Source organism: Stegostoma tigrinum, chromosome 16 (genome assembly GCF_030684315.1).
Source record: "Stegostoma tigrinum isolate sSteTig4 chromosome 16, sSteTig4.hap1, whole genome shotgun sequence".
Classification (NCBI taxonomy): domain Eukaryota; kingdom Metazoa; phylum Chordata; class Chondrichthyes; order Orectolobiformes; family Stegostomatidae; genus Stegostoma; species Stegostoma tigrinum.
In genome coordinates, this window is record NC_081369.1 from 18,550,575 (window position 1) to 18,565,114 (window position 14,540).

The window sequence follows — 14,540 nt, forward strand, 5'->3', positions numbered from 1 at the left end:
AAAATGTGCTTTGCTGATGTCAATACAATACTAAGAACTAACCTTAATATACAATGCTGTGAATATTTTTGTAGAGCTGCACAAGTAGGGGATGATGTCTTCAAGCATGATGGGATAAAATTTAACAGGCAAGAACAAATGGATTTAGAATGAGAGAATCGTTAAATTCAGTGGATAAAAATCGTAACTCCATATTCCAAAATTGTGATCTCTGGGTTTCAATGAGCCACAATCGGTTACGTACTCCCAATGTGTTCACTGGAGTTGACATTTCATTATTGCAGCCAGGTAGGCAATAAAAATGAAGTTTGTTCACCTGCCATCCCACTCCATTTTGAGTATCCCGCTGAGGCATCTTGATGGAAATTCTCCAGTGCCTGGATGTGACCCAAGTCTCACGTCTATACAGAAGGGCAATGACAAAAATATTGTAGACCAAGGCCTTGCACTGCTTGGGCAGATTTCTACTGTTGAAAAGCTGGTTAGGTAATATTTGGAAGGCTGTGTTGTCACAGTTAAATAAATAAATACATTGATTTCAATTCTTTTGACAGTGTCCTTTTCAAACATGTATATGAATTCTTGACATAATAGAGGCACTGAAAAACTGGATGGGGCATAGTTTGGGATAATGGGAACTGCAGATGCTGGAGAATCCAAGATAATAAAATGTGAGGCTGGATGAACACAGCAGGCCAAGCAGCATCTCAGGAGCACAAAAGCTGACGTTTCGGGCCTAGACCCTTCATCAGAGAGGGGGATGGGGTGAGGGTTCAGGAATAAATAGGGAGAGAGGGGGAGATGGACCGAAGATGGAGAGAAAAGAAGATAGGTGGAGAGGAGAGTATAGGTGGGGGGTTGGGGGTGTGGGGAGGGGATAGGTCAGTCCAGGGAAGATGTACAGGTCAAGGAGGTGGGATGAGGTTAGTAGGTAGGAGATGGGTGTGCGGCTTGGGGTGGGAGGAAGGGATGGGTGAGAGGAAGAACAGGTTAGGGAGGCAGAGACAGGTTGGACTGGTTTTGGGATGCAGTGGGTGGAGGGGAAGAGCTGGGCTGGTTGTGTGGTGCAGTGGGGGGAGGGGACGAACTGGGCTGGTTTTGGGATGCGGTGGGGGACGGGGAGATTTTGAAGCTGGTGAAGTCCACATTGATACCATTAGGCTGCAGGGTTCCCAAGCGGAATATGAGTTGCTGTTCCTGCAACCTTCGGGTGGCATCATTGTGGCACTGCAGGAGGCCCATGATGGACATGTCATCTAAAGAATGGGAGGGGGAGTGGAAACAGTTTGCGACTGGGAGGTGTAGTTGTTTGTTGCGAAACGAGCGGAGGTGTTCTGCAAAGCGGTCCCCGGCCTCCGCTGGGTTTCCCCAATGTAGAGGAAGCCCAATGTGGAATCCCAGGCCCCAAGATGACATTCCACATTAAGCAGAGGTTCACCTGCACATCTGCCAATGTGGTATACTGCATCCACTGTACCCGGTGTGGCTTCCTCTACACAGAACCTGTTCTTCCTCTCACCCATCCCTTCCTCCCACCCCAAGCCGCACACCCATCTCCTACCTACTAACCTCATCCCACCTCCTTGACCTGTCCGTCTTCCCTGGACTGACCCATCCCCTCCCTACCTCCCCACCTATACTCTCCTCTCCACCTATCTTCTTTTCTCTCCATCTTCGGTCCGCCTCCCCCTCTCTCCCTATTTATTCCAGAACCCTGACCCCATCCCCCTCTCTGATGAAGGGTCTAGGCCCGAAACGTCAGCTTTTGTGCTCCTGAGATGCTGCTTGGCCTGCTGTGTTCATCCAGCCTCACATTTTATTATCTTGGGGCATAGTTTGGATATTTTTGATAACACGTCAGAGTAAATGCATTGCTATTTGATAGGATTGCTCTCCATCATTCTCCTCATCACTACTCCTACCTCTCGCCTCTGCTTCTGCCATTTCAAGTTGACTTTGAGTTTTCACTTCCAACCTCCGAAGATCAAAATCTCTATTTCCTTATTCTGCCAGGGCTTTATTTTTTCTTTTTTTTGTCCTGCCAGGGCTATTCTTTTCTTTTTCCTCTGCTAGAGATATTCTCTTACTTCTTTTGTTCTGCTTTCAATCATAATTTAAACTGTTTCATTTCCTATATACGTTCGAGCAGTTTCATTTGCAACTGAATTTTAACCATTTCCAATGACAGCAACGGCATTCCTGGCAATCATGTATGTTGAGCTATTGCTGCAATTACCTTCACTTTTTGCACAGATAAAGGCAACCCCAATTCTAACTTGTCTGCCAATTCCAAAAGTTTTGCCTTGCTCCCTTTCTGTAAAACTCCCGAAATGATTTCTTCCAACCCCAGGAGACCCTAAGTGACAGAAAGAGCCATTTTATTACACAAAGTACACCCTATTTAAACCAACTGAATGCATCACCTGAAATAAAAAAGACACACCAACAGCTTTAAGCTTCCAGGTCTCTCACTCTCCATGTGTTTTACACACTTTTTAAAAGGCAAACAAAAAAAGGAGTAACAAGTTTGATATTCATCTGATGGATGCAGTGCATTTGGAGAAAGTGACTGTAAAAGTAAATGTGTCACCTCTTGTACAGCCAGAGGTGAGCAATAACAGCAGATGAAAAGATGGGGAGGTGGTAAAGTGCATACAAAGTGAAACTGTATGCTGCTGACAGATGACTGGGCCTGGGGAGGCATGTGACAGAATATCTTAGCAAGGCAGAGTGAAAGAAATAATGAGCTTGAACAACAGGATAGTTGGGTGGCATATGTACTCACTTTTTTTTCAACCTAGGGAGGTCATTAAAGCTCTTCCAAGACTGGAACACAATGTTGCTGTTGTTTACTTCAACCACTATGCTTTCTTGGAAGGTGCTGTATGTTTATTTTTCTTTTGCTGAGAGAAAGAATGTTTCTCCTGAACTTGACTCTACTCCACAACAATTCTAATGTTGCATCATTAAATCTAGATGCTACACTTTTCTCTATGTATTCATCTTAAATATCTCCTAGTTCCTCCAAACTCCATTTCTCCTTTTAAATGGAATTAGGAACACTTTAGGATTATCTGTAACTTACCACCTGGACAACTTGGAGATGTGAGGGTATTGCCCCAAACAAACTAAAATTTAAGAAGCTGCCCTCTCTTAAGAATTTTGCCAACATAATTCCTATTTCTCTCTCGGCCATATTTACATTAGTATTTGGGAAAATGCTTTATATTTCAGCAAAATTATCCAAACAAAGCCCCTCTGGATGTCTTAAATGTTGTACAATCAAACAATCATAGTTAAATACAAACAGAGAATGCTGGAGAAACTCAGTTGGCCTGGCATCATCTGTGGACAGAGAAAAAGAAGTAATATTTCAAATCCAGCATGATTCTCTTTCATAGTTGTAGTTTATGAAGAAGTGATACTAGCCTTGTAGATCCTTTAGATCCTTGTTTACCTTTAGATCATGGAGTTAGTAAGATATAGACCTAGAAACAGGTGTAGGCCTCTCAGCTATTGAGTCTGATCTGCCATTCAACCACGGCTGATTTGATCATCTTTAAATCCATTTCCCTGCCTTTTCATCATAACCTTTGACTGTCTTATTTGATTACATTCAAGGCAGCCAGCATTTACTTAATGACTCAGCCTTGACAGCCCTCTGCAGTAAAGAATTCCACAGATTAACTACCCTCTGAGAGGAGAAATTCCTCCTCAGCTCTGTCCTAACTGGACTGCTGGTTCTAGATTCTTCTACAAGAGGTAACAGCCTCTCTGTATCTACCCTGTTAATCCTCCAAAGAATCTTGCGTGTTTCTTAGCTCATTTCTCTAAACTTCAATGAGTACGGACCCAACCTCCTCGACTTCCCCTTATCAAACAGTCCCTCCAAACACAGGATCAGCCTAGTGAACCTTCTCGGCACTGCCTCTAATGCCAGTATGTACCTTTCCTTACATGAGAGGACCAAAATTCTTCAGTGTTTTAGGTATGGTACAACTAGTACCTTTTCAGTTTTTGTAAGACTTCCCTATTTTGATGTTCCATTCCCTTTGAAATAAAGGCCAACATTCGACTTGCCTTTCCTATTACCTGCTGAATTTGTAAATTAGCTTTTTATGATTTATGCATGAGGACACCCAAATCCTTCTGTGCTGCAGTCTTTCTCAGTTTAAATAATATTCAGTTCCTCTGTTGATCTTGCCAAAGTGCACAGCCCCTCATTTTCCACAACCTTCTGATTTAAAAGTGATAATGCTACCAAACAAGCTGAGCTAAAGCTAAAACTTTTATTTTTCAGTCAACTTCTCATACAGTCATGTTCCCTTATCATATAAATTATGGCAAACCCCAGCAACAATGATATCAGTTCACTGCAATAATTTTAAACATACTGTAGAAATGGAAGATGTACATTAATGTCTACCTATAAAAAGGGACGGTAAAGATGCAATCCATAATGTTATATTATTAATATTATTAATAGTAAAGCAATAGTTGTAGAAATAAAATCCTTTGCCTTTCATCCCAAATACTCTCTGGCAGTGTTTCACTTTACATTTTATTGTCACAGTAAATTATATTCTTCCCTGTTCTCTAGGGTTCCTATGCATGCAACATGAAAAGAGGGAAAGAGGAGGTGTTGACATGACATGGCAATACCTCCATTAAGGTTAACAATTTAGCTAGATACTAGGTGATGCACTTGAATGAGTTACCTGTTAATATTGTCTCTTCAACAAGTTTCCTAGCTTCACTTAAAGCATTGCTCAATCATTAGTGTATGCTCAAACCTATTCATATACTAACCTAGTATATCACCAAGCAGTCTTTCAGTCTGTTAATCCTTATCTGTATGTATTTAAAGTCATGATATGCCAGTTGTGATTTGTCAATCAATGCAACATGAAGGACAAGATAATAAAATGTGAGGCTGGATGAAGGACATGAAGGACAGTTGTAATGTGGCTTTTGGATCTTTTGTCTGGGAATATGGAAACTGTCTGCATTACTTTCCAATGTTAATCCAACTCCCTCACCCCACTTATGATAGACTGTGCTGAGGGAGACAATCTGTTCAACAGTAAAATTAAAACTCAATTCTCCATAAATCTAAGGAGCAATTTTTTTTGGCTTGTACTGTACTTGCAATAAAGTATGCAGTAGACTTTACAATGCAAAATCCAGGTTAATCCAATGTACAAATCCTTTCTGAATCTATTGAATATTTCTGACTAGAACATCATAAGTAGCCAGGATGTTTACTTTTTAGTTCAAGTTTGGATGCATACCTCATTGTTGTGTACCATATCATGCACCTCAAATCATTTTCAACCCTAATCAACAGATGCCAGCATTTTTTTTCTGCCTGCTTTGCTTTTAACTTCAATTGAGAAAAGACATAGATGTGGAAGTAGGCCATTCAGCCCATCAAGTCTGCTCGGCCCTTCAATGAGATCATGGTTGACCTGATAATCTTCAGCTCAATTTTCCTGCCTTTTCCCCATAACCCTTAATCAGTAAGGGAATCACAAATCTGCCTAACTCAGTCTTTAATATATTTAACAACTCAGCCTCAATAGCCCTCTGTGGTAAAGAATTCCACAGATTCATTTATAAGATAACAAAGTGTGGGGCTGGATGAACACAGCAGGCCACGCAGCATCTTAGGAGTACAAAAGCTGATGTTTCGGGCCTAGACCCTTCATCAGAAAGGGTCTTCTGATGAAAGGTCTAGGCCCGAAATGTCAGCTTTTGTGCTCCTAAGATGCTGCTTGGCCTGCTGTGTTCATCCAGTCCCACACTTTGTTGTCTTGGATTCTCCAACATCTGCAGTTCCCATTATCTCTCCACAGATTAAATACTCTTTTTTTAAATGTGTGACCCCTTATTCTGAGATTATGACCTTTGGTCCTTGATTCTCCGACAACCTTTCTATATCTAGCTTCTCAGTCCTCTAAGAATCTTGTATTTCAATAACATTGCCACGATCTATGCCTTGGATTTTACTTCTCTGCTTTTTTTTTGTTCATTATCTGAGATTCAGCAAGGGACAGCATAGCAGTAGAAATGGAACTTCGACATATCAATCAACTTTATCACTGCATCAAAGATTAAGTCTGGAGTGTACACTTTACAACTCAACTGTCGCACCAGTGAAGGAATTATTTCGTGCTCCATACTCCAAAGGAATTTAAATAAGTGTAGTACAGTAGATGTCATGGTGAGGTGTTACTGTGAGCACAATAGTTACAATGGAATTCCTTTGTATTCTTATGACTTACGGGAATGTCAACTTCCAATTTTTTTTAATATGAAAAGACTGTAGAGAGCAGCTTTAGTACCTGTGAATCCACAAGAAGATTTTTTAATGAATAAAGTGTATTATTGTAATAAAAAATAAGCACAGTAGTTGCGATGACATGATTACTCAGTTACTCACTTTACTCTGTGTTTTCAGAAACAAACATTTCCAAAAATGATTGTTTCCAAGGTGAATTTACTTCATTCTTTGTTCAAAGATGCACTTGTTGACATCGTGGGGCATCTTGTATTCAATTTAGCTCCTCAACAGTAAAAACAGGATATATTCTAAATACTCAGAAGGCGAGGCAGCATCGGTGGAAAGTTGAAGATGTAATAGGTTTTGAAGAAGGTGTGGATAGGCCAATGACAACGAAAATGATAGCATGAAAGATAGGAACAGTTGAAAGACAGAATTAGTCATACAAATCCAAAAGAAACGATACAAGTGAAAAGAAACAAAAATATAGTGAGAACACGTATGCTGGTGTCTGAAAGCACTAATGAGAAAATTCGAAACGGAGTGATTCGCACAAACACAAAGCCGTCAAAAGTCCTGTTCTTAGAGGCTTAAGTGAGTGTTACTGGCAACAGACGTTACCTAGTCTGAAGAATATGGAGGGGCGTGGCTGGCAGCACGATGTTCTGTGTGTAATAATGTCAGGACGGCTCCATGCGTGCAGATTGCCCGACTGAAGCTGAAGTTCTAAGAGCAGTGACAAACACGGTCACAGAGTAGCCAGCTTCTTATGGTGGAGGTGAGGGAGGGCGATTTGGGCTTTGAGGTCTTTCCGTCCATCTTGACAGTCAGCAATCAACCCTTCACTGAATGCCACTTGGAAGGCTGCTGTGTCCATCACTTGTCAGCGGTGCCAGTATTGATTGGTAGGGTTTCTGATCCTGAATCCTCCTTGAACTGCCTAGAGGTGCTGTTCCAATGAATTCATTCCAATGGGGTGGAGAGGCGTTAACATTTCCTCACACAAAACATCCCATTCTATTTGCTCAGATGCTCCATCTTTCTCACGCCTGTTCTTATGTTGCAACCTTACTCGCCAGCATACTGACACATCTTTTCGTGCAATCGAAAATAACTCTCTACCACAGTCGACAAGGCTCTCAGCCTCTCTGACACATTTCCCACGCTTCCGCACCCTGACCGAAACCACAATAACGTTTTCCATATTCAACAGATAATTTCCTACCAGCTCCATTGTGCTGTTTTCACCGAACACATCTTGCTCAACCCTCACATTTCAGTTTTATAAAATGACTGTTCCTTTCATGAATCCTGATCTACCCTTTATTTACACTGCAGCCATTCCCTTTCCTTCGAATATTTCCATAGAAATACAGGAAATATAACATTTGGCTTTTAACTTCTCTCTCCAGGCCCCAAACACTCTTTCTAAGTGAAGCAGCGATGTACAGCATGGAAACAGACCTTATGGTCCAAGTAGTCCATGCCGACCAGATGTCCTAGATAAATCTAATCCCATTTGAAAACATTTGGCCCATATCCCTCTCAACCCTTCCTATGCATATACCCATCCAAATACCTTTCAAATGTTGTAACTGTACCAGCCATTTCTTTCAATTTTGTGTATTGGATTCACTATGAGACATTAGGGACACAAAGGGGCGACAATTTTGCACAACACATCCGTTCGGTCCACAAGTATGACCCCTAGCTTAATGGGCCTATCATTTCGATACTCCATTTTGCTTGTATGTTGACATTGCTATTCTTTATGTTCCACTCAATCTCAGAGTAAATAGGACCTCCACATTTGAATAGGCATTTTACAATCTTCCAGATTCAGCACTGAGTTCATCAGTTCACATCATAAACTGATAATAAGACCTCATTTTGTTTTCGATTTTTATCCTAGCTTTGCTTTCAGGCAGCAGTTCATTTGATGTTGGCAAATCGTTTCCACGTCGCTTGTTATATGGCTGTTTCTTTTGGTCCTGTTAGACTGACTCTTCTGCCGTTGAATCTGACCTTCCCCCCTCCCAAGTGCGCATGTCCCAACTCATCATATGTTCAAAACTTAGATCTCTTAAATTTTCCCAGTGTTGATGAAAGGTCATTGAAACTTTAAACTTCTTCTCTCCCCACAAATGCCTAGTCTTCTGAGTATTTTCAGTATTTTCTGTTTTTTTTTCAGATTTGGAAGCTCTTCAGATGCTCTTAAGGTAGCAGATCCCAGATCTGGCTGGGGAAGATTTGGGACTTGTCTCCTTGCCCGAACTGTAGTGTAGCGCTGCCTTCGAGCAGAGAATTCATAAAGATGACTCCACTATCCCGAACAAAAACAAAGTTATTGGAAAAGCATAGCAGGTCTGACAACATCTGTAAAGGAGAAAGTTTTCTCCTCCACAGATGCTGCCAGATCTGCTGGGCTTTTCCAGCAACTTTGTTTTTGTCCCTGATTTACGGCATCAGCAATTCTTTCGGTTTTTATCCAGTATCCTCAGTCTGCTTTTCATTTGTTCCTCAATACCTTATGCCAAAAAAATGGAACTGTCGTTGCCTCTGGTGTAGCTCAAAGGCTTGTTATCTATTTCGAGTTGCGCAATATTTACATTTCAATGACCTCCAGGCAATTTACCCCTCCTTTTTCCGCAAATTTTTGAGAGAAACATGAGTTTTTGAAATAGTTCTTGATTGATTGCATTGCTTACGTCACGTTTGAATGGGATACGATAGCAAAACGAAGATAAATGAGTAAAGATCTACGCTCAATGTCTCAATTCTCAGCTATCAGTGCAGTGTAGGTTGGTGCTGAGATGCTGAGAAATGCTAGCGGGGCGCGGACACGAGGCTATGTAAAGTGGGGCGGCGTCTGCCATGTAAATAACAGTAACGATTGTGGCAGGTCTCCCTGACGTCGGTGGCTGAGTAGGCGGAGAATACGCATGCGTATATCATGACAGTCCGGCACCGGTTATCTGTGACGTCTGCACAGTGGGCAGTTCCCTAGCACGCTTGCGCAATACCGTCAGCCTGGGAGGTTGAACGCCGCGCATAGGCGGCTGTGTGTTGCTGGAGCTCGCAGATAGCAGTTTCCTTGTGGCGGCGGTAGCAGCAAGTCGAGGCTCAGTCACCTCAGACGGATCCCTTGGTGCCTGTTGGGCCCGTCGCCATTCGACCGAGCCGAGGGCGGAGCCTCGACCGGGCAATGAGCCCGAGACAGTTCTACGGTCGCTGTGATTCACCTCCTGCTGATGGTAACGATTGAAATTGGGATTGGGTTTGGGATTGCTCTCCTCGGTATCTGGGTGGTTGGGACTGCTCGGCATCTGGGTGTAGTCAAGGCCCTGCCGTTGCCGCGGTGATGGAAACGCGTAAAGGGCCAACCTGACCGCAGCCAAACCTTTTTGTCGCAGCCCTCTGTCCTGTGTTTCGGCAATCGGGACTGGCAGCGAGGGGATGGACTTCTGGGCCGGGGCAGGCGGTATGTGTGCGGCATATGGAGTCCGGGTTTGTGTTCATGATCACCTCACTGGTAACAACACCTTTTATAAAGGTAGCACTTGGGCTATGAAGTTGGAGAATGAAGAATAACTTCAACCGATATCGGCGGCTGCATTATCATTGTTGGTTTATTTAAGGATGGGAGTTTTCATTCCACTTGCTAAGACCTTCCATCGATTGTGTGCTGTACGCTCCTGAATGATCAGGTAATGCTGGCAGGAATGTTGATGTGTTTGGGAAAGAATGACAAACTTGGTCAATTGTGCAAATTGTGGGAAGAGTGACTTTAAGTTGCTACACGGGAATATTTTTACCGCTCTGTCGGGTGTTTCTTTCACAATAATTTCTATCAAAGGGTTCTCAACATAGCTAACTGTTGTAGGAAGGCAGATTCTAAATGTTGCTCTGTAGCGTGTTTTAGATTAATTGAGAGTTGTCTGTAGATTGTGGAAGAATGTAGATGTGCTGTTGTAAATGTTTTGTTGGATAATTAATGCCCTCCTTGTGCGAGCGAGGGCTTGCAATTCAGCGACGTTTTCATTTTATAAAGAAGGTGTTCAAGGTAACCTTTCTAATTGCGTAAATCAGTGAACTCGGGCCAGGCTGGATGTGAAAGTCAACTGTTAAACAAAAAGCATTTTTTTTTTCCAGTAGTGTCAATGGCTAATGAAATAATTTAGTTTTCCTTTCTCTTAAACCCATCCCTTCCCCATCATTGATTTGTGTTCCTGTTGTCTAGAATTGATCACATAAATATGATGTAATGAAACATCGATAGTGCATTGAGTTAGTTCATCTTGGCTCGGATGATTACGTTGCTGCTGGTTTCAGTATCCTTAGGTTTTTTTTTGGAGAGGGTGGGGGAACACTCAGCCACAGTTCCTGCTCCTTATTCCTGTCCTCTTTTAAAAACAAAAAATCGTTTTGTTGCATGTGAGTATTGCTGGCTGGCCAGCGTTTCTTGCCCATCCCTAGTTGCCCTTGAAAAGGTGGTGGTGAGCTGCCTTCTTGAACCACTGCAGTCCACCTGCTGTGTGTTGACCCATTATGCCATTAGTGATGGAATTCCAGGTTTTTGATCCAGTGACAGTGAAGGAATGGAGATGTAGTTCCAAGTCAGAATGGTGAGTGGCTTAGTGGGGAACTTGAAGGTGATGGTGTTCTCATGTATTGTTGCTGTTGTACTTCTAGTTTGAAATTGTGTGTTCTAGGTTGTGGGTTTGGAGTGTACTGCCTGAGGATTGTTGATTTATTTCTGTAGTGCATTTTGTAGATAGTATGCACTGCTGCTATTGAGCATCGATGATGGAGGAAGTGGATGTAGTGCCAGTCAAGCGGGCAGCTTTGTCCTGGATGGTGTCAAGTTTCTTGAGTGTTTGCTGGAGCTGCGCTCATCTAAGCAACTGGGCAGTATTCCACCACACTCCTGACTTGTGTCTTATAGATGGTGGATGGGTTTTGGGGAGTCAAGCAGTAAGTCACTCACTGCAATATTCTTCTGACCTGCTGTTGTATCTATGGTGTTTATGCGGTGAGCCCAGTTGAGTTTCTGATCAATGGTAACTGCCAGAATGTTGGTTAGTGGGAGATTCATTAATAGTAACACTATTGAATATGAAGGTTAGATCATCTCAATGGTGATGGTAATAGCCTGGCATTTGTGTGGCCCAAATGTTACTTGCCAGTCCAAACCGGGATATTGTCTGGATTTTGTTGCATTTGGACGTGGACTGCTTAAGTATTTGAAGAATGGCAAATGGTGCTGAACATTGTGCAGTCATTGGCGAACATCCACAGTTCTGACCTTGTATTGGAGGGAAGGTCATTGAAGCAGCTGAAGATGTTTGGGCGCAGGACTCTATCCAGAGGAACTCCTGCAGAGATGTTCTGGAGTTGAGATGACTGACCCCAACAACCACAACCATCTTTGTGTGTCGGGTATGACTCCAACCACTGGGGAGTTTTCCCCCTGGTATCCATTGATTCCAATTTTGTTAGGGCTCCTTGATAACCTCACTTGGTGGAATGCAGCCTTGATGCTAAGGACTGTCACTCTCATGTCACCCCTGGATTTCAGCTCTCTTTGTCTATGATTGAACCAAGGATGTAATGAGGTCAGGAGCTTAGTGGTCCTGGCAGAACCCAAACGTGGCTTCACTGAGCAAGTTATTGCTGAGCAGGTGCTACTTCATAGAACTGTTGATGACACCTTCCATCACTTTACTGTTGATCAAGAGTAGACTGATGGGGCAGTAGTTGGCTGGGTTGGATTTGTCCTGCTTTATGCACAGCACGTACCTGAGCAATTTTCCACATTCCGGTAGATGCCACTGTTGTAACTGTACTGGAACAATTAGTCTAGGGGAGCGGCATGTTCTGGGGCATGAGTCTTCAGTACTATTGCTGGAATATTGTCAGAGCCATAGCCTTGGCAGAATCCATGCCTTCAACTGTTTCTTGATATCATGTGGAGTGAAACAAATTGGCTGAAGACTGGTATCTGTGATGCTGGGGACCACTGGAGGAGGCCAAGATGGATCATCCGCTCGGCACTTCTAGCTGAATATTGCTGTGAAAGCCTCAGCCTTGCCTTTTTGAACTGATGTGCTGGGCTCCCATTTTGGCAATCACTTAGGATGGGGATTTTTACTTTTGGAGCCTTCTCATCCAATGTTATTTAATTGTCCACCAGCATTCGTGATTGAAAATGGCAGTACTGCAAAGCTTCGATCTGATCTATTTGTTTTGAGATTGCTTAGCTTTGTCTGTCACTTGCTGCTTATGCTGTTTGGCATGCACATCATCCTCCTTGGCCCATGCAGTTTAATTTCTTTGAGAATTCTGTAATTTCTTTTGTTCTCAAAATTGCATTGGCTGTATGGTGAGAACAAGATCTGTTTGTTTTGTGGTGCCCGGATTAAGTCGTTGTACAACCTAACAGATGTAGAAATGATTGACCACTTTAGAAAATTGCTGGAATATTGCCCTGGCTCTTTTCTGTCACTAATGTCAGCCTGTTCTTTCAGGGAAGTGAGATACAAAGCTGAATTGCAAAAATGAGTTATATAAAAGTTTCATTTAAGAGGGGGATGAAACTGCTATAAAGATTTTCTGACATTGCTTCAACTTTTAAAAAGCACATTTTTGCTTAACTATAAGATTTTGATCTGAGTAGCAGTTCAGTATTATTGAGCCCTCTGGTGAAAGGAATTAAACAGGATGAACCAGACTGCATTACGTTGTTAGAATTTTATGCATTAAACCCTTGCAGGCTGTTTAAATGTGCAACTGATGGTCATTTTTAATGGCAATTTGTTCTTTAGAATAGTGCAGGTGATTGAAATTTTACTTCAAATGTTTGTTCTTATGCTCAGTGTTTAGTATTGGAGATTATCCTTTTTAAAAAGGGCAACTTTCATGTTCATAGCACCATACATGAGATTCTCAAATGCTTTGCTATCACTGAAGCATCATTTGTCTTTTCCTACACCACTGACTGCACTTCAATGTTGCAAAGATTAGTTGCAATGGCCGGATCACTGGGATTTGTGTTTTTTTAAGAGATTAAAGCATGATTTTAATAGACTAAAAGTAAACTTCGTTCTTTTTATCAAGAAACATGAAGGAATAATGGGAACTGCAGGTGCTGGAGAATCCAAGGTAACAAAGTGTGGAACTGGATGAACCTTTATCACTTTCTGATGAAGGGTCTAGGCCCGAAACATCAGCTTTCGTGCTCCTAAGATGCCGCTTGGCCTGCTGTGTTCCTCCAGCTCCACACTTTTTTTAATCAAGAAAATGAAAGCAGGTGGCAAGACTTCTAGAAGTCTTTAAAGAGGACAGTAGTTAAAGTTCCTTAGAGGATTAAGCAAGGAAATTACAGAATTTGAATAAACATTTTGAACCTGTCTTCATCCCTGATCATAGCCCAGTAATAGTCTGTTGATAAAATGGAGAGCTAATCTTTATGTAATCGCACTTAGTAGAGAAAGGTACTGGGGAAAAATACACCTAAATGCTGACAAGTTCCCTGAACCTGATGCCCCGATGCCCCCAAGGGTCATAAAAAGTGACTGCAGAGGTAGGGGATGCATTAACTACAGAATTTCCAAAATTTCCCTTTTTATTTTAGAACAATCTCAGTGGATTTTTTAAATCGACTAAAATATTCACTTTCAAGAAAGGAGGGGGGCATATATCAGGAGCCGAAGATCAGTTAACCTAACGTTTGTCACTGGCAAATTATTGAAATCTCTTATTAAAGAAGTCGCAGCATAACATTGTAGAACCTCAGTATAATCAGGTGGAACGACCATAATTTTATACAAGGAAAATCATGTCTAACAAATCTATTAAAGTACTAGTGATAATGTAAAAAGTAAGATGTTTAAAGATATTATGTGGAGATGCAAGAACTGCAGATGCTGGAGCCAGAGACAACACAGCATGGAGCTGGAGGACTACAGGCCAGACAGCGTCAGAGGAGCAGGAAAATTGATGTTTCAGATCAGGACCCTTGTTCGGAAATGGAGAGGAGGAAGGGAGCTGGGAAATAAGTGGGGAAGGTAGGTAAGTGTGGGTAGGGAGTGTTGGGGATTGGTCAGTGGAATGGGTGGGGCACATAGGTGGGAGAGAAGGTGTACAGGTTGTGTCAGGTCAGGGAGGTGGGGATAAGAGGGAGGGGTGGACATGGGATGAGGCTGGGAGTGGGGACACTTTAAAACTGGTAAATTCTATGTTTTAGGCCAACAGGCTG

At 42.3% G+C, this 14,540-nt stretch overlaps 1 protein-coding gene across 3 annotated transcripts in view; it reads left to right on the forward strand.

Annotated features, from left to right (window-relative positions):
* The first annotated feature begins 9,325 nt into the window (after positions 1-9,325).
* LOC125459781 (glucose-fructose oxidoreductase domain-containing protein 2-like) overlaps positions 9,326-14,540 on the forward strand; it is a 46,121-nt gene continuing 40,906 nt past the window's right edge. For 2 of the 3 annotated variants that reach the window (XM_048546619.2, XM_048546620.2), the window contains exon 1: positions 9,326-9,537. The gene's annotated coding sequence lies outside the window, so the exon portion shown is untranslated. Of the gene's footprint in view, positions 9,538-9,917; positions 9,991-14,540 lie in introns of those variants that run through there. The other variant, XM_048546621.2, reaches the window with a different exon arrangement.